This window comes from Puntigrus tetrazona, chromosome 9 (assembly GCF_018831695.1).
Source record: "Puntigrus tetrazona isolate hp1 chromosome 9, ASM1883169v1, whole genome shotgun sequence".
Lineage (NCBI taxonomy): Eukaryota > Metazoa > Chordata > Actinopteri > Cypriniformes > Cyprinidae > Puntigrus > Puntigrus tetrazona.
In genome coordinates, this window is record NC_056707.1 from 15,291,989 (window position 1) to 15,312,565 (window position 20,577).

At 39.6% G+C, this 20,577-nt stretch overlaps 1 long non-coding RNA gene across 3 annotated transcripts; it reads left to right on the top strand.

Moving 5' to 3' along the window:
* Positions 1-7,863: 7,863 nt before the first annotated feature.
* Positions 7,864-14,402, top strand: LOC122351314. 3 transcript variants are annotated; one of them, XR_006251734.1, is made up of 4 exons: positions 7,864-11,196; positions 11,348-11,479; positions 12,750-12,899; positions 13,078-14,402. It is a non-coding gene; the product is annotated as an uncharacterized LOC122351314 (long non-coding RNA). The 3 variants fall into 3 exon arrangements; XR_006251735.1 differs by having other exon boundaries at positions 7,864-11,187; XR_006251736.1 differs by having other exon boundaries at positions 7,869-11,187; positions 11,348-11,442.
* The last annotated feature ends 6,175 nt before the right edge of the window (positions 14,403-20,577 follow it).

Genomic DNA, 20,577 nt, shown 5'->3' on the forward strand with positions numbered 1-20,577 from the left:
TTTTAGCTCTAATGTGAAAAAGGTCCAGGTTTTTTTTTTTTACCTCGTTGACTTACTGTAATGGCAAAAAAATTAGACGTTTCTCTGAATATCTTTTTGTTCCGCAAAGGAAAGAAAGTCTTAAATGACATTGGGAGGGTGAGTATATGATGACAGAATTTTCATTTTTGGATGAACTATCCCTTTATTTCCGGCGGCTGTGAATTGAATTCACAGCTTGAAAAAAAGATTTCCAAGAAATGTGTATGTGCAAATTTGACAGTCACTGAATCGTAGTGCATAAATGAAGTGGAATGTACCGCTACGGCTGGTCTGATGTTCATGCAAAAGCATCCCCCTCACACACAACTGCCCCCACCCTCCACTGCAACCCCCTGCCAGGTCAGGAGCTCTGGTAGACCCTGGGCTTGCCCAGCCAGGGGATCATGCTGTGCTAATATTTCTGTTAGCTTGAATGGCTCACTGACATGTTGTTTATTTGGATTAGCAAGTTGTTTTCATCAAAATCAATACATGGCGCAGGAATGGGAAAGCAATGATTGAAATGCAAGGCTTAGCATCGAGATAAAGCACCAATCTGTCTTGACATAAAGAGGATGTGTTGACATTGGTGTGGTGGAGAGAACAGGCTAAGAGCAGGTGAAGGCGAATGGAGAGAGAGAGAAGACGTCCATATAACTCAGATCTAGACTAAATATATAGATTTAGATATAGACAACAGATATATGGCACTAATTCCAACTGCTAACTCACAAGTTTGAATCTTTTTCTCTGACTCTCAAAAGAAGAATCAGTTCAAAAGGGTCATTTGTTTATTTTTGTGTGCAAACACTGGTGCAAAAGATAATATCTGATGAAACTGCACAAGTTTTCCCAACTATTATAATTGTAAATGCTTCTTTTTTGTCATATTTACAACCATTTGCGTCATAGTCTTTACTTTATAGTCACACTTTAACGCTAGTCCAACAATATTTGCATTCTAGCACTGTGCAGATTTAAGTCGGATTGAATCAAAGTTTAGCTGAAATCTACTGTTTTATGCGTAGTGAAACTCTGGATAAAACAACACCACACATATTGCAATTCAGTGTTGCAATGCAAAAAAACTCTGTCTCAGAGGGGCAGGCCAATTCGGCTAATCGGTTCGATACAAATTAAAACACTCACCAAAATGACACACATTTGATCCGTGCTGGTTGTGGGGATGTACGCCAAAAACGAGAAAGAAAAGGAAATGCATGGCAGAATGCAGTGAGTTTTGTTTTAGAATAAACATGAAGGCGAAAACAGCTTTCCGTGGATCACTTATCGTTTCTCAGCACCATGGGACAAGCTAATGAAATATCATCAGAGCTAAATGGAAGCTAAGTGAAGGGGAAAGAGTTGAATATTCACGTTCATTTGGATGACAGCTGGGGGAGCCCAGTCATTCATCACACATTGATATTCATTGCATTCTGTAACCCTCTTCTCCCCTCCTTCCTGCTCTGCCTTGACAATCAACAGCCTTAGCACCTTTTGTTTTAATTTAATTAAAGGTGCGCTTGCCAGGGTGAAAACTTCATTTGCACACATGCAGAGGGAAAAAAAAATAGGAAGGGTCATACGAAGAAAAGAAAAAAACAATTCGTCCAAACTAACAAAGATTTGGTCACAAGGGCACAGAGGTCAATAACAAACAAGAGTCATATAAAAGAAAAACTAGACCCGTAGACCTATTCTTTGTATTCATGTTGGTTGCATATGGTTTTGAGTTTATTTTTCGCTGTAAGAAAAAAAAAATTAACTACTACTTAAGAACAGCTTAATTTTAAATGAAGTATATTTAATTTAAAATTATTAACCAAGAAATATAAATAAAAAAAAAATAAAAAATTGTCATCGCAGAAGAGGTGTATTTAAGCCATTACGTAAATGCATTTTTAATTAATGAAAAGTTAATACAAAAATAATATCAGTCTCACACCATTGACCCAGAACACAAAGAACATTAAATTAGGTCCCTGGTTTAAAAAAAAAAAAAACAGTAACCCTGGTCCTGCAGTGGTGCTTGAATTCAGAAGCACTCTCTATGCACGACAAAGGTGCAGCAGGTAGGGAATAATGAGTTGATTTGAGATTCAGTCCTGGTTCTCCTCTCTGCTCAGGCCCCCAGGCTTCACTCTCTCTCTCCCCCTCATCTCAGCTAGCTGTGCTGTAGGACAGGCTTATCTTGAGAGGGACCTCTGTGTAGCCAAAGGCTCCTGGCCTGCCCTGATTAAAGGAGCGCTGCTTTTTACCCATGCTGAGGCTAGATCAATGCTGAGATGCTTTCAGCCTGCCTATATGAATTTCAATATTTCCATATCTTAGTTCTCGCCTTGTTGCACTGTTAGATCATTATTAGGGGAGCTGGCCCTACTCAAGCTGTGTGCCATTAAGCAAATGAAGCTGGCCTGGTGAGGATGAGTGGCGTCTTGTTCTGTTTTCTTTTTTAACAGGGCACTAAAGAGCTCTGTCATCTTTATCTTTTATCTCAGAGCTCACCGGTGCTTCTTTCTTCCAATGACCTGCAGATGTGGCATCCCTCTCTAAAATAGCAGACGTATTTTTATGCTTTCCCATGAGTCATTCTGTTTAACGTTTAGCTGCGGCTATACCTTATAAACTGCATACTCAAACTAAGCAGCTTTTTTGAGGGTTATTCTGGAAAGAGGCAGAGACAAGTACAGTCCAACTCTAATTTACGGTATTAACATCCATCTTTAGCGATCCAATTTCAAGTGTTCAGTGCTAACTACAGGTATAAAAGGGGCTACTCATTAACCATTGTACTAAAAAGGACAATAATCATAAACACAATACATTTTTGACTTTATGGAACATTCTGGTTATGCCTGGAACGTACTTGTAGAGATCATTAGCTTTGCATAAATCATTTACTAAATATAAAAATGCAAAGTGAACTGACGTGAGCTAGATTATAATAATAATGAACATTCCACCCAAAACTTTACATTTGTGGTGAGATAAAAATGCAATTATATTTGAAAGAATAAAAAGTGAGAGTCAACTCGTGATTCAGTTCAACTGATTGACCAGGATTTTAACCTATGACAGTTCTGCCACAGGCCCTTTTCTTCACTCGACTCATGTATTTACACCACATTCTGGAAAAATATGCTGTGGAATTTAAAGCTAGCCAAAACCACAAAAAATAGACACAAACAAAGTGAACGTAAATGGTAGGAAAATGTATTTACATCCACTACAGGGGCGTTAATGTGGGGGTGCTGAACCTTTTCCGTTGCTTTGTGTGGTTATTTTATCTGTTGTAAGTAAAAATCCAGTTCACTTTGTCTTCTGTGTCCAAAATGATTGCAATTGTACAGTTTTACGGGTGAGAAAAGCTTTCAGCGTGTCGGCGAACTGAATCGAGAATCTATTCAGATGTGTTATGCAATTCAATTCAAAAGAGTGATTCTTTAGCAAATTGGCATCAGGAGTTCTGTTTTAAACAGTAAACAAAATAGAATAATTAGTCTATTTTGTGGAAATAGGTCGGTCTGTACCGTTTACTAAACCTCAGCAGACAAGTGTTTAAGAGAGACAGGATTCTGCTCTTAATTTAGAAATAGCGATAGCCTATGAAAGCATATCTCAGTTCTGGAGAGATTAGCTCACTGAAGCTACCGTTTATTTGGATCAAAAGACATTAGTGGAGCATAAAGTAGTCTACTCTACGTTGAAATAATCAGGGTCTTAACGCCAAGCCAAGTGACCTTACGTGGCTCTGCTTTTGCCCAGTTTTACAAGTATGAGATTAGCATTGTGGCAAACGTATGAAATGAGGCAAGCACAGATTTTGAAAGTGGATTTGTCAAACTGTGAGTACAATGGAAAGTATTTCAATATGGAAAGTCTTTGGCTTAAACAAATTATTCATATGAAGAAAAAAACTCCCCAAGTCCTGGCAGTTACAAAATGACTGCCAGATATTGTCTGCCCCAAATACCATGTTATTGAGTTTGATCCATTAATTATTTTTACCTAAGTACTCTTTATTGCATTCGTATCGGAATGCATGCTTTAGTCTTTGTTGGTTATAGAATATTTTAGTTTGGAAGGTTTTCTAGTTTAAATTGCAATTCTACATCCTGTTTGCCACTTCAGTTCAAATTCAAGGCATTCTCAATTTAATTCTGAATGGTGCACAGCCATGATGGAGACACCTGTACTTCTGCAGCTGCAGTCTTTGGCCGATGGCCCGACTTGTAGGTTAATTTGGTCTGGCTTCCTACGTCTTAACCAAGTGTGCCATCCAACCTCCCAGCAGTCTAAAGAAAACCTGGACTCAGGTCAAGCCCTTAGCAGTTTAGTAGTGGAAATCCTCACCGCTGCTCTTGACATGTTAAAAAGGCCATTTTCATCTATTGTCCTGAGAAAAGCAGGAGGAAAGGACTCTCTGTAGCTGTAAATAACTGTAAACATCCAGGTAATAGAGGCTCTTTTGTGTTTCCTGGCCATGGTTGTTACCTTGTTATCTCTGGCTTTTATGTTAATAATCAGACACTCACCATCTATGCCAACTGCGTGGGCTACCTTTTTGTATGCGCAATCGCTATTTTGTCAAGCTTGCTGAAAAGGGGGCGAATCTCAAAAAAAAAGGGGGGGAGGGGTATCTTGCCCCTGTTACCTGAGGGGATTTTACCCCACCCTGCCCAATTTTCACCTACCTCTGTTTACTCGCAGTCTTCTCCGTATGTCACAACATTTACATGTCTTTCCTTTTGCTTCAATTTGTACGTGTTAGATAAGAAAAAAATTGAAGCACGGGAAAAAAAACTAATATAAGAGCAGTCCCCCTGCATCCGTAAAAACCCCTTCGCTGGCCAGCCAATGGCCGTTCACGGCAGAACAAACAAAAATCAAATGGGAGCTATGCTTTTAGCTTTTAATTCTAGCCCCAAAAGTTTCCAGCTGCTTCCATAATTATTACCTTTTAAAGACTAGGAAAATGGCGGGTTAATTCACACAGTGGCTTTTTCTATCTTTCTGTTTCTTTCTCCCTTACTCCCTGCCTCATTCTCTCCTTCCTCCGCTCTCCACCCCAAACCACAACAGGTAAGCTCTGCTGTTAAATGAAGGCCTTTTTTCAGTTGTAATTTGGTTTGAAAACCCTCTGACCTGCCCAGATTATTCTTAGTCGGGTCTCTGTTTCCTGTCGGTATGAAGGAGGTGCACCTTGTGCACAGGGAGAAGAACAATACGGCCTTGTCCCAGGTTCCTCTGACCCCCTGCGCTGCCTGTCAGTCTGCGATTGTCATGCAAGGCCCCCTCTAGAAACAAAAGGCCTCGATGGGCTTTGTGGCCCACCAGGACCCCAGCATTGTTATTGAGTCCCCTGTGAGTATTTGCTCTTGAGCCTGTTTCTCAACCTGTAAGACCTTGATGATGATGGTTTTGTTAATCTGAGGTATAGCACTTAAGTAGGTGATCTAGTTTGAGTTGTGACACCATGCGAGGTTGATTTACATCAAAATTGATAAAAAACCTCAGCATAATATGCTGAATTAATGTATTTTTCAGCTGGATGTTGGTATTTGTAATGTCCTGTAATTGCAGTAGTTTGCTTATTATATTTCAGAGTGTATTTAAGGGGTTTGGGGTCAGTACATGTACGTGGGGAGTCCTGCGGTATTGTTAAAGCTCGGGTGATGGATGGCTGTGGCCGCACATGATCCCAGCCCCTGCTGGAGAGGGCACGGAACAACTCGGCTTCATATTGTCCTTGTTCTGTGTGACAATGGGCCACTAGTGGGTCTGACACTCATCACCTGTTAGTCAGCCTCATTCGTATGAAAATACCACCCTGCCACAGTTCCAGCACTGTAGGTGCTTTTTCCTCCAGGCCTGTATGTTTATTTAGACAATGGTGGCCATCATTAAGTGACACTTGTAATTGAGAGCTTTTCATATCAAGCAGAGGTGGATGTCTTTCAGAGATACAACCGCCCACTGACCTACTGAAGTTATAGACAAACTGAATGTTACTTGATGAGTTCCACTTATTATTTAATATTGTAGAATATATTGTAGAATATTATTTCTTTGTGCAGGTATGGTTCAGCTGAAAAATATCATAGCATTAATAAAATAAATATAATAATATGCATGCGAGTGTTTATTTATTTTATTAATGCTATCAAATTTCATTTGAACAACTGTGCCTACAAAATGCCATAATAATGACAATAATTATTACCGTAATTTATTATTATTATTATTATTATTAACAACAACAATAATTCATTATTATTAATAATAATAAAAATTATTATCATTTTATATTTGTTTATTAATATTATTTAGACTAATGAAAAAAACTGCCACCACCCTAACTCAAGTTACTTTGTCTGCAGTCAAAAACTAAATGTTTAAACAATACATGTTATGCATTATAAGCCCTTAATTAATTTTTTGTGACTGCTTTAATTGATGTTATTTGATTATATTATCTCCCAGGTCTCCAAGGTGTCTGAAAGTTTTGCATGCAGCTTTCATAAAAGGAAACATCTGCTTGTAATAGTGGTCCTGCTCCAGCGAGGCTGAGGGGAGTTAGGCTGGCGGAGGTGACTGACAGCTTCTCTGGCCCTGTTGTGCCTGGCAGATGTGGAGGTGTCACAGTAGTGATGAATTGTTTACACTCACCTGTCTGCCACGTCCTTCAGCGTCAGGGGGATAGGCCCGGGCGACAGGAAAGGGGTGGCGGCAGTGCCACAGGGTCAACGATATCTTCAGGTGCGTGTATGAACAACTGCGGCAAACGTGTCAAACATGGATGTTCACACAGCAACATTCACAGGTGTGGGGATTTTCAACGAGGGCAGGTGTTTGCCGTGTTTAGTATATATGCTTGGAGTGTGTCTGTTTCGTCTCGGTGTTGCCGGTGGGCATTGAATGGCTCGTGTCCTACGGCGTAATTAAATTCTTTTGTGAGGACGGAAGTGTTTTTGCAAATGGAGTGTATTTTGCACAACTTTTCATATTCCTGCTGAGAAAATTAGCATGTTAATGAGCACGTTGTTTACTCAAAAATGTGAGGGAGACTTTTTTCGTATTTCTCTCTCCTCATACAATATTAAAAAATAAACTGAAAAAAGAGGAAATAAAAAATTCAACTATGATTTTATGACAGCAAGCGAGCACGGTTTTGAATGGCCCAAACCGGCAGCCTGTTCCTCCACATCAGAGTGACTAAACGAAGCCGTTACTCTGTCCAGTACGAGCTCGCATCCATGAGTAAAACAGTAATATGCCAAGACAAAAACAGATCAACAGTATTCAGTTTGACTGACAGCTCAATTAAGATGACGTCCGCTTGATTAGAATCTCTCCCAAACCCATATTTACTTGATTCTGGTGTGTCATATCACGGCGGCCCGATCGTACGGCGAGCGATGACAACCATCATGTTTTAATCCGCTGCATCACTCCAGAGTCATACGCTATTCCATTTTAACTGCTTCTGCCTGGGCTATTCTCCCCATTGTTGATTTATTCATTATTAACAACCGTTCCCCCCTTTCAGATCAATGTTGCAAAGCGGCCCCCTGAAAATGTGGACGGGAGCTCTCTTCAAAGTGGCCATGCTCGAGTATTCAGCCATCTGTGCTCAGACGCACAGCAGTATCTGCATTAAATAGCCCCCTTAGTAACAAGCCACGGAAAAGCTATCTGCTCCGTGATACGTTCAAACCTCATTGACTGTGAAGGGAGACGCATCAAAACTATTCTGTGTTGCTATGGCAATGGAGACCTCAATAAGTTAATCTTTGCCATTTTTTTCTCCTTTTTTTGTGCCCGACTCAGTGGTAGTCAAATGTGTGTGTGTGTGTGTGTGTGTGTTTGCACTATTTAGAGGGCTTGCGGCCCCCCCACGTCAGTAGTTTCGTCACAAGTCAATGTAGATGGTTCTGTGAACAGGAAAAAGAGGTATAACCAAAATGGGATTGCGTTACGGATACTTAATGGTTAAACGGCAATAAAAACGAGTCAAACAATCCTCGTGATATTAAGTCATGCAATTGTACCACGTGTAAAAGTGGACTGCTTCTTGTAGTACTGTAAATAGCATCTTTGGGCAGAATGCGCTGTGGGAATACAAATGTGGCCGTGTTTTTGAGTGGAGTACGGCGGAGTTTGATCAGATGTGCTTCGAGGAAAGTTTCCTTTGATCCGAACGCTACCAGGGTGTACAGAGCGAAGTCGTGAATGGACGTACACTCAGGGAATATCAATGCAGCGCGAGTCGTCCCCGCTTCTGGCTGCCTGCTAGCACGAGCTAACTCGCAACGTAGCTCAGAAAATGGGCTATCTGAAAAGCTGTGCCTCAAATTTTACATTTGATTCTTTTCAAAATCCTCACCTTTGTATTCAAATGGCGTCTGACCGCTGACAGTGATGAGGCTGTGATTTTAAATATCATAACTTGCTAATGCTCGGCTCGTGAAAGCTGGGATTTATTGCTTTTCTAATCATTCCGAGTGTTGTTAGCTGTCGTGATGTGTTGCGGCCTCTGTCGAACACAGCTGCGCTAATGTAATTCTGCTGAGATGAAAGGGACCGGCTGGGTAGTGTGGTTTACTGTTGCTGTGAAACATGGACAGAACGCAGCCAATTAGATCTGCTAAAGTGACATGATCAAGCAGAAATACTGTGTGTGGCTTTTTTAATGGCTGAAGTCGGCTCTGATGCCGGATCACTTTAATGGCTGCCATATGCCATGTTTGGTTTGGCTGGTTTCCCGCAAGATGTTGTGCTTGTGTTTTGCGGCTTTTAGGATTGTCAAGATTTCTCTCATGTCATGTTTAATTCTTCTCACTGCCGTTTGTGAATGCGGACGGACACCTCGCGAGTCATTTTGACAATATGCCAGTCTTGAATGGGTCGTTTCTCGAGAATAAAGGCTTTCAGCAGTGAAGCAAAATGGCTTGTACATTTCAGAGAGTTTCCACTATTGTTATTTTAAACATGACACAATTCGTACGTTAATGGGATAGTTCATCTCAAAATGAAAATTCTGTGATCATTTAATCACTCTCGTTTCATTGCAAACGTGTAGGACGTACCGTAGTTCTTCTGTGAAACACAAATGAAGAAATTTGGAAGAAAATAAAATCAGGCATTTCTCAAAATATCTTTTCTGTGTTCCACAGAAGAAAGCCAGTCGTACATTTTCTGTAAATTATGACAGAATTTTCATATTTAGAGGAACAATATTTTTAATCCCTTTAAGGAACAGTAATACAATTGTGCTCAAACAGGTCGCCGCCTCTCAAGTGTGAGGGTATTTGTTTTGTGGAATAGCAGCAAATACCCCCATTCGAAACACAAGTGCCAGGTAAATGCATTTGATATTATGGCCCCTGCTTTTTTTTTTTTTGGGTGGGGGAGTCATCAGCCCCTTGCCCCATTGTGCCCTATTTAAAAGGGTTTGTCATGAATGTGAGAGAGCCTCTTTTCCCCTACTGCTCTCCCCTGGAAATGGAGATGTAATGACATTTGCAGTTAAAAGGAGCTCATTCACAGTTTGTACAGTTTAAGAATTCAAATGAAGTGTTTTCTCGTGCTGTATTGCCTGAAGGAACAGGCGAGAGAGGAAAGCAGATTTCTGAGGATTAGTTCTCCAGGTTCCCTTTATTATGTTAAGAGTCTGTAGTAAATGGTGATGGAGTGAAAAGTGAGGTAAAGTAAAGGTTGTGTGTTGGGAGGGGGCACGTTTCCTCCTCTGCAGGGCCTCAATGGCATGAAAACAGTGATATTGGACACAGTTTACACACACACGCTTACACACACAAATGTCAGTGTGCTGCAGTGAGGCTGTTCACGGCCATTGGCGGTGAAACACCTGTTTTCACTGGAAGAACAGCTCCTGTCACCCCCTCTAGCCCTTGGTTTGTTTTTGGTAAATAGAGACCTGTGAAGGGAAAGTGAGTGACATTTGGGAGAGCTTGAACTTTTAATTGTGCTTAATTTGTAAGATGTCACAACAGATATCACAGCTGGCTTATATCTGCGCTGTTAACTTGGGAGGCTTTAAGAGAAGCACACAGAATAATTATAATATTATTTGCTTTGGTTTTTTTATTACTTATTTATTGTGTAAAAATATTACTTCATATGTTGATATATTATATAAAATAAAGATAATATTGAATGTATTAAATTGAGTAAAAATTTTTATACATATTTTTTTAAATATAATATAATAATAATGGTTATATGTTCAAAAGCAGTATGTGATTTACTAAATAAATATATAGCAAATAATAATTTGTGAAATAAATATAATATAGTAAATATAAATATAGTTTCTTCCTTTAAAGCTGTCAAAATGAAGTCCTTAGCAGTTTTGATATATATTACAGTAATAAATATTAACATGAAAAAATCTTCATGGAATAGGATTAAGTAATATCTTAATGTTTTTTGGCATAAAAGAAAAATGCCTATTGCTACAAATATACCTGTGCAACTCAAGGTCCAGGGTCACATATTAGTTAATACAATATAAAATTCATATTTGTGGAAAGGAATATTTAAAAATAATAATATTAATAATGGTATTGATATTTTAAAATAATATTATGTGATTTATTATTCTGAAAAATAAATATATACCAGAGATTACTATTAATTTGTGCAATAAATATAGACAATTACTAATTATTATAATTTCTTACTGTTACTGACTAATATTTTTATAATAATGTTATAATATAAGTTCTGTGATCACTTCACTAGTCAACAAAAATAAATCTGGTATTCCTTGTCATTTAGTAATATTTTAATGATAGTTTTTATATCTACAGTATAACTTTCCCTCAGTCAGTGTGACTTATGAAATGTAGTGGGTATGTCCGAGTGCAGGATCAACCAAGCAGAAATCAGCAGACAGATATTATATTCCCTACAGTTTCGTCTGCAGTGTGCAGATCGCGTTTCCACCAGACCTGCGTCTCGTTCCGCTCTGCCTTCCCGTTAATCTCTAGGTCTCTTCGAGGTGTCAGGCTGTAATTAGCCATTCCCTCTGCTATCGCGGTCTTACCTGGGTTAGATGGGCCCAGAGATCTGCCGTGCTACCCACCACACGAATATCTCCAGTTTTGATCACATGACGGTGTGCTGCTCTGAAGAAGATAGGTAATTTAGGTTAAAAAAAAAAACAAGCATACATAGCTGCTTTTTTTGCCCACCTGCACTGTCTGTTTCTCAAACACGCTTATTTACACGAGAGTGAACATGCTCTGCTTCTACCTTATATGCTTGAGCTGTAAAGGTAAAGCCTTTATTATCTCTGCAGGCAGCAGAAGGTGTCACCTTCATCGGACCTGACACACATGCTACTCAAACCATGGGAGACAAGATCAGGGGCAAATTAATCGCCAAGATGCCAAGGTCAGTGTCGTGCCCCCGTACGCGTGGGCTGGTCAAGGTGAGCAGAGTTTCATACGTCCATTCTTTTAGCCACCTCAAATGACTCATCTCACGTCTGTCATACCACCACGAGGGCATCAGGACTGATGTGTGTGTTTGTGAAGACCGGTGTGTGTTAGTTAGCTGTCAGCACTGGGAATAACAGATTAGGCCTTTTTCGATACGTCAAGACTGCGGCGAATTCTTAACCTCCCTTGGAATGCGATCCAGGAACTCGTTGTTTGTGGATGTAAATGTGTGCGTGCGGTTGGAAGGGCCGTTGCTAATGAGGGATGTTTTGAAAACATTTAAAGCCCTAATGATGCTGCTGCAAGAGCAAAGCCTCTTCCGGGGGCCGTGATTTAAGATGGTTTGAGGCTGTGGAAAAATTGTTTCACCCAATTTAAGTCTTGCGTTCCTGTTGTTAAAATATAGGGGTTAGAGGCTAACACTAAGATGAGGAGGTGAGCAACCCTGCCGTATGTGTGTGTTTTTAGAGTAAAGAGTATTACGCTCTTTCAATAGCAGCGTGTTCTCGCTTCTCCATTTTGTCTCGAGAGCACTTAATTGTCTGCATTTGGCAAGTTTAACGCTTCCTGGCTTGAGTGGCCTCACTTGAATGTCGTTGCATAGCTAAAAAATTAAAGGGGACAAAAGAAAGGCCTAGATGCAGAACAAACACACACAAGCATGCAAATATATTCAAAATCCATAGTGACCGAATTAAACATGCCAAGAGAAAATTTCCCACCGAGAAATTTTGAGATTTTAGCTGCGCCTAGTTCTGTCCGCCAGCCAATTTTCCATCAGGAATCTCTCATTAGCAGATGTTTTTGGCCACAACACACACACACCTCAGTGTGATCTGGTGAACCCTAAATTTAACAAGCGCTTACCAGAGCAGACAAGTTAATGAAAGGAAATTACCTTTTCTGCCAATTTCCCCCTTCCATTCAGGTGCTTTTTTACCTAGCAATTTAAATTGACATACTTTTATTTTGTACTAAATAAACTAATAAATCTTTCCAACTTTTCATTATTTCCGGGAAGCGTATGAGTCAGGTATTAACTGCGGTCAGATGGTCTCGTTTATATCTAGCTTGACCTGCTTTCAAAGTTATTGTAGGCCTTTCTGAGTTGTCTGTCTAATGTCTGATGCCGAAATGTAATTGTAACGTCATGTACATCCTTTTTTATCACTGAAGCTTTAGAATTGTTAATATATTGCATGATTACTGTTCGCAGTCCTGGCTTCCGCTCTTGAATAAAACTGCAATCTGTTTGCTTAGTCATTTTAGAAGACGGCGATACAGGACAAAGTTTATTTACACCACTGTCATCTGTTCCCTGCAACAAAGCTGATGATTTCCACATAAGAGCAGTGGGGAGACTCGGGTAGTCGGCCCCTCCAGAGCCCGCTGAAGTGAAGCCGTAGTTGGGTATGTTGGCTGGTCTCGCCCGGCCGCCCCACAGCAGGTTTGAAGCCTCTTCTATCTTTGCCTCCAATCAATAGAAGAGCTGCTCCCCCTGCTGCCTGTCTCATGCTACAACTTCCTCTTCCTTCACCTCTTCCAGTGGCTTTTTTTATATCCCCTTTTTCTCTCTTTCTCTCTGCAGTGAAGCAGTCAGGATGGTTCTGATGATACCCGCTTGGAAGCGGCTGACATGAGCCGAGGTCTATCAAGGAGGCCCGTGGGCTAGTGGCGAGACGGAAACCCATCTGGGAGGCCTTTTTCTATCGATGCAGCTGCTGTGTTTCGACTACGTTTGTGGGTTAAATTAACTTGTACTGATGCCTGCTTAATTCAATCTCCTGTTTGAAATGTTTCAGCGTGCCAACATAATAACTGTAATCACCTTGTCATCAAGTCCCGTTGAACTCAATCATCCGCCTCTGAAACGCACTATTCCCGTGTTTGACAGCCTACGGAGTCTTCATGTTACTATGTGTTCATCTGATCATGCTTGAGAGATTTATATAAAATTTTTTTAGGCAGTGTGGTAGCTTGTATCCCGTGTGATTTTAAACACGGTCAGTTGTCATACTCTTAATTTTACCCGATCAAAGCTTTAAATGAAGTTGCTCACTGCTGGTAGGCTGTGTTTTCAGTATGTGTTGTGCTAATGTGTGAAAGGAAAATCGCTAAAGCCATTAATTAAAATTGTACCAGAATTCTCTAGCAAACAATGCTGAAAAACAAGACTGTATGTAGTTCTAAGGATGTTACAATTTATAAAACTCGCATTAATATTTTCACACTTTGACTTCACAGTTTGTACAATGTGTGTCTTTTCATACTCAGTATCACAGTAAAAAACCAACAGCTAACAAATCTAGCTTCATCCTGCATTTAAGAGTTTGGGTTCAAGTTTTAAAATAGGTGTGTGTGTGTGTGTATATATATATATATATATATATATATATATATACGTATGTGTATGTGAGCGACAAATAAGCATATTAGAATGGTTCCCGAAAGATCATGTGATCACACTGAAGCATGGAGTAAACTGAAAAAAAAATATTCATTGAATTTACTAAATATTTTTAAGGTAACTGGTTGCAGTCAATTTATCTTGGAGTCAATGAATATTTTGTTTTCTGTGTGAAAGCTTCTGAAGATACTTGCATACATTATATTTAAAATACTGTATATTCAAATAGAAAACAGTTATTTTAAACTGTAATAATATTTGACTTGCGGTTTTTTTATTGTTTTATGGTTTTTATACGTTTAATTAAATAAATGCAGACCACAAGTTTTAAACAGCAGTGTACACCAACTGTCCTTGGCACTGTGGGCTTTGCTCTGAAAAACGGAAGTGATGCCCGACGCGTGTTATTTTTCAAATATTCAAATACACATTGTGCCACGTATTATAACAGAACAAGTTACCGATGGACACAGTTCTGGATCTTATCCTAATCACTCTTTCCTTCTCTTTGACAGAAGCATGATGGTACGATGGCTCGGACATTCTGTCCAGACCCCCGTCCATTGATTGTCTGCGCCGTGAGCCCCAAGAGGGAGCTTATTTGGGCCTGGCTGCAGCATGTGGGTGTGTTAGGGAGCACAGGGTGGTCCTGTGGGCCAGAGAGGGCAACTAACTGGAGTAAACAGGACTCAGCAGGCTTAGTGTTTGTGTTTACTCTGCTGGAGAGGAGGCCATTAGAGCAAACAGCCAGCGTTTCTTCACATGTTGCTGAAAATCACCCCAACCTTCATTCACTCCTGTTTGGCACTACTAACACCCAGCCAGTGTGCCCAGATGGCCCCGCTTTCCAGATCTCTCACTGTTTTTGCCCTCTCTCCCCTCCCTCCTTGCGCCGTGGCGTCATTAAAAGTGTCTGTGAGCGGGAGGTGTAAAAAACGGGTGCCGAGAGAGGGAGCAGAAAACAATTTAGTGGCATTTAAAGATAAAGTCCTCCCCCTATTTACATGGCCTATCTAATCCAATCTAGGCTGTGTCTGCATTTTTAATTTGCACATTCAAGCGAGCTTCAGAGAGGAACCTAGGCTTAATTAGTTTAGTTATCTCCCCTCATGAATGGATAAAGTTCCCACACTGCTGGTGTTTCAGATGAAGCCTAATTGGATTTTGAGGCCAAAAACAAAAGGAGAAATAAAAGAAACGAGGGTTAGATAACAGAGGAAGATTGAATTGATAAAGCGGAAGGGGAGTGAACTGTAGTCACAGCTGAGGAGAGAGAAAAGACGCGGTCGAGATCGTCGTTTGAGGTCAAGGGTCAATGACATACGAGGGAAAATCTTTTAACAAAATGAAAAAAATGAATTGGAAACACTTAGAAATGTACTCTTTTCTTATCTGTCTCATGTGGTATGAGAAACCAGACAAAGTCTTGATGCGCAAAAATCTTTTCACAAACAAATGTATGTGTAAACATAATCATTATTTTTTTTAGTATACAATATATACTTTTAATAGTTTTATTTATCAATATTATTTAAAAATTATTTTTAATAAAAACCGCAAAAAGTACACGACGGTCTACATCTGATCAGTTATCTTTCTAATATTTTAATAGAAATTGCTTTTTTTTTTTTTTTTTTTTTTTTTTATGAGCATCTCATTTGTCATTTGAAACCCTCTGCAGATGAAGAGATCCGGTCTAAATCATCGCTGCAGTTTTGTCTAAAGTTCATTAGCACATCAGCTTGTGTTTTATATATAACTGAAACATTTTGAATTTTACATGACACAAAATTTAGAACACCCCCTCAAGACCCCTCCAGGGGTTTCAGTGCAATTTGCCAGAAATGGTGCTTTTGAATATAAAATCCAGGCCTCAAGAAAAGTAAGCCCACATTCGGTTTTAAATCTCAACCAGTCTTTGCCAGTATCCCGTAATAATACACTTCATTCGGGTAGACCAAAAGTGCCAGCACGTTTGAAAATCATCATTCTTAAAGAGACAACTGTGCCTGAGTAAATCAATTATTGAACATTACCCTTCATTGTGATATCTGATTCGAACAAGGTCAAGGGAATTATTAATAACCTTCTGTTCTCGTTCACAGACACGTTTACAAATTAGCACTTCTCACAGGCCTGGGACCTGCTTTATGAAGCCGAGTTTTCAGAGCAGCCTGAAAGTGTGAAAGAGTTCCAGAGGGCAGAGCATTCGGAGAAGTCTAGATAATGAGATTCTTTTGTTAATGCCATTGAACTCAATTCAATTAGTGAAAAGGGCCCATGTTTGTGACTATTGCGTGCGCAGCATACAGTGTGATTCTGTATGTAATTGACTTTGTAAGCCCTCGAGGAGCAAACTTTTAGTGCGATCAAACGTTCAATGTTATCGTCAAACACAAATGAAGAGGCAAATATGTTTGTTATTTTTCTGTTTCTGTTTTGGTTTTTTAGGAGGTTTTGTGAGCTGGTTTGGGGCTGATCTTGTGTGCGCTTGTGTGATGTATAGATTAATTAAATAAGCATATTGATTCCTGTTCTGGCAACACAGAGTGTGGGGTTTTAATTAGCCCACGCTTGAGTGTGTTAAAATTCTTGTCTTATCTGTGTGGAACCAAGTGGAACTGAATGCATGAGGGCTGCTCATCAACTCAAAATCTCCAATAACCTCTTTTTTCCCTTGTTTCTTTTAGTCCAACCCTAACCGCAAACTTCATGTGTAAAACACTTTAATTCACAACATAAATTTTTACTTCCAAGGAATGCTAAATAGATAATTGAGCAATGCAAAAATAATAAATATATAAAATAATCAGTTAGCCTATATATATATACATATAAGTAAAAGTCAAGTCACTGATGTGTTCTTAATTTTAATACACATATATGCAGAGTTCTTAAAAAAAGATCTTAAAAAAAAATGTTACTGTATGTCTGATACTGGTTTATTATTTTACGTATGTGTATACTGTACATACTTACGTAAACGGTGCTCCATATGACCTTAATCTGGAAACACGAGTTTACATCAAATGAAAAACGAATGTGTAAATTTTCTGAATGGCAATAAACCTTTCATCTTCGTTTCAGATGACATCCACATGTAGTTGATTAAGATATGAAATGAGCCACGTTTCTAACATCCAAATTGTATTAAGGTATTTATTATCTCAAATGTCTTATTTCTACAGCTTGTGATTTGAAGGTTTGTTGGGAGTCCTTCGTCTCTCTTGGCAGCAGACGAGTGTGACAGCACGTTTTTGCGCACATCCAAGAACCTTCTGTCCTGCCTACTGATACCTCGATCTGGTCTCCCTCAGCCATCTTGTTCTTCATAAATTTTTTACCATGCTGTGATCAAAGCTCACCACTGTGTTTGTGTTCTGTTGTAATGGCCAAGGATGTAACATGAAAATCTACTTAAAAATTACGATCAATCCTATATCAGGCCTAGCGTTGACATGGCTTTTTCTGTGTGGGTTTTTAACATGATTGATTTATTTTGTTTAGACGGGCAGGAAGGTACAGGAATGTTTGGTGCTGTAGGCGTGTCAGTGGGTGATCCGCATTCATATGCCGTGCACTTGTCTCAATAGTGCAGCCAGGCCATGCAGCTGTGTCAAAAAAACACACTCACAGGAGACGGAAATGTGAGAAGACACTTTCACATCGCTCAAATCAAAAAAGTCTTTCATCTCAGTATGCAAATAAATACAATTTAGCAAATACCATGCAGAATAAGTGGGTGTTTTCAATTATTTCTCTACAAAAGCTGAGCAGGAATCTCCTGCAGAGGACTGATTGAAAGTGTTGAGAGCATCCAAAAATTAAGAAATACTTGACAGGTAAAAAAAAAACAACAAAAAAAAAAAAATACTGAATGGTGGCCAATCACTGTAAGGTGATTCTTTGTTTTGATTTATCAGAGGCAGAACTAGCACTTTTTGGAAGTGGTTTTTTGGAGTTTCTTTCAAGCCAGCGTCATGTAGTGTTGGTGTTGCAATACAGTGTTTTAAGAAGAGGTGTGTTCTCTTTCTGTGTGGCCCAGAACTGTTCTTCTTCCTGTTAGTGACTTGTATGCTTGTGCTTCTCACATTGATTTCTCCAGCTGCTGACTGCTGAAGACTGTCTTAACAAAGCTTTGCTGCCTTTCATGTTCCTTAATCCTGGGTATGTTAGCATAATGCTAATGCACTGTTCAGTCTTTATAGCTGCTATGATGGGTTTTTGGGTAAGTATTGGGTTCTGATGGGTTCTCAGTTCAACCTGCACTATATATATAGTCTTCTGACTTCTGTTTAATATAACACAAAATAAATCAATTTAAAAGGAATGTTTATTTACCGTATTTTGATATATAATGGCTGCAGGTTATTTTGCTAGATTAAATTTTTTTTTTAGTTTAGTTTAGTTTTGTTTTTTTAATAGAGAAAAATCCAAAACATGAGCATGAATAAATGTTCAAATCTGTATTATGTTTAAAAATGTATGAAATGTACTATAACATTTATAAGTTTGTGGTCATCAGGATTTTTAGAAATTAATACTGAAAATAAAATAATGAAATAAATACACGGTTACAATATCTTATCAGTCCTAATATTTTATTATAAATATATTATTTAATCAGATTTATAGATCCATTTTATAGTTTTTGTGAAATTTAGGCTTACAGTCAGTGGCGCAAAATGGTGCTTGTACATCAGTGTCATTAATCTATTGTTAAATCTAATTTTAGGCCATTACTCATGGGTATGCTTAGGTTTAGGTGTAGAGATGTGGTCAAGACTAAAGTTTTGGATTGAAATGATGTTCCAGGGTAAACTAAATATGTTGACCTAGGAACACATTGAACTCAGGAAAATCAGGATGTGTGACTGCTATGATACTTTGGTGTTTTCCTTTTAAAGATATTCCATTTAAAACTCAGAATGCAACTATGAACGCTCTTTTGTCACTCTTGATTGACAAGGCCTACCCAGATGGGTGTGTTAGCGCATCCAAGAGGTCAGTGTTTAATTGCATTATTTTAAAGCTTCCGCCACCCACTACTGCTAAAGAGGCACAATGAGCACCCTGTCATGTCTGCTACTCCAAACACACACTCATTTAAATTGCATTAGTGTTCATCGAAAATAAGCACCCTATCTATTCACTGATGTCCATTGTCTCTTGACTTTGTTCAGACTCACATGATGCTTCTCAGTGGTTGAGTGAGCAGGAACAGTCTTTTCTACCAGAAAAGCTTTTTAATTACGCCAAGCCGTGTTGGCATCCATGCATCCTAAACCACCCATCCCAATGTCTTCGTCCTTCAGAATGTCCCTATAATGACCCGTGTGGTATGTCTTTCTTCCTTTCTTTCTCATTTTAGCTTCACAGTGGCTTTTTGTTTTGTCCTTTCGAATAGCCTGTGCCAAGCTTTTGCTCATTAGAGAGTTTGGTGGAGTGTGGCAGGGTCCATTCAAGCCCTCCAGCTGCAGAGTCTTTCACCTATTCCCTGAAAGAATTTAAGGTTGCTCTGCTGGTCGGTCTGTTTATCTGGCAGACACTGGAGGGACAAACAGAGACCTCTTCCCATTCTCCCCACGCTTCCAGTCCCAGTCGCACCTGTTCGCCGTGCTAGAGTCCACGCAAAAAGCCAACTCATTAGAGCCTTAGGCCATTGTGGGGCATCTTTTAGGAGGAGCTGAAGTGGAAAGGTCCAGACCGCTGTGGGCAGCAGGAACCCGAACCTCCATTCTGCGCTTGCACAGAGGAGCAGGCATGACCTAGAGCCAGAACGGTTATTAACCACTGCCGCAACCTGTGCTAATTGCTGTGTTATTTACTGCACCGTTGCTCCTGCACTTTTGCACAATGATCTTTTATGTGCTGAAATCGTGGTCTTTGTAAGTGATTGACTGATGCAGCTGTGAATGGAGGCCGGATTTGTTTCCATTTTGACTATTTTGAGCATGTGCATAGTTTACTGAAGATCCAGTGGGCCTTAATTGTGTATATCAATTGGCATTGTGTAGGTGACCTGGGGATTGTTGGAATTAACTGGATTAAGCCTCGCTGCCTTCGCTATACTGTAGCTAAACAGGTCACACTTCATGTGTGGTATCGCAGCTACACTGTGTGTCATTGTGGGTCGCTTTTTCCCGCTCCCTGACCCCCTGAACTCCCTTCAGGGACGGACCCCAGAGCAAACTGACCCTCTTTGGTCGGCACTGGCCAGGTGGCTCCTGACAAGCACTGACAAAAACAGGAAGCATACCTCTGGACACGGCGAGCCCCAGTGGGGCTGTCTGATTGGCCGCTGACTCAGCTACTGCTGCCCAGGAAGTCCTGACCCAGGAAGTGTCCAGGGACTTGGACAAGATGGCTGAATAAATAATGTGTGTGGAAGCAATGTTAGAAACAATGAATCAACAGGTCTGGTTGATACTCCGAATGCTGGAGATATGTTGGTCTTAGTTTATGATGGGAAACAAACCTAACCAGAATGCCTTGCATGTTACCATGATGTCACACCTATCCCACTATTTCTTTATTTTTTGTACAAAAAGTGTTTTATAAATTTGTGATTATTAGTTATAGTAAACCAACAAATATTTTTATTCAGCATTAATGCATTAAACAATATATTTTCAATGTGAAAAAAGTGTTTGTATTTCAAATAGAAATGCTGTACTTTTG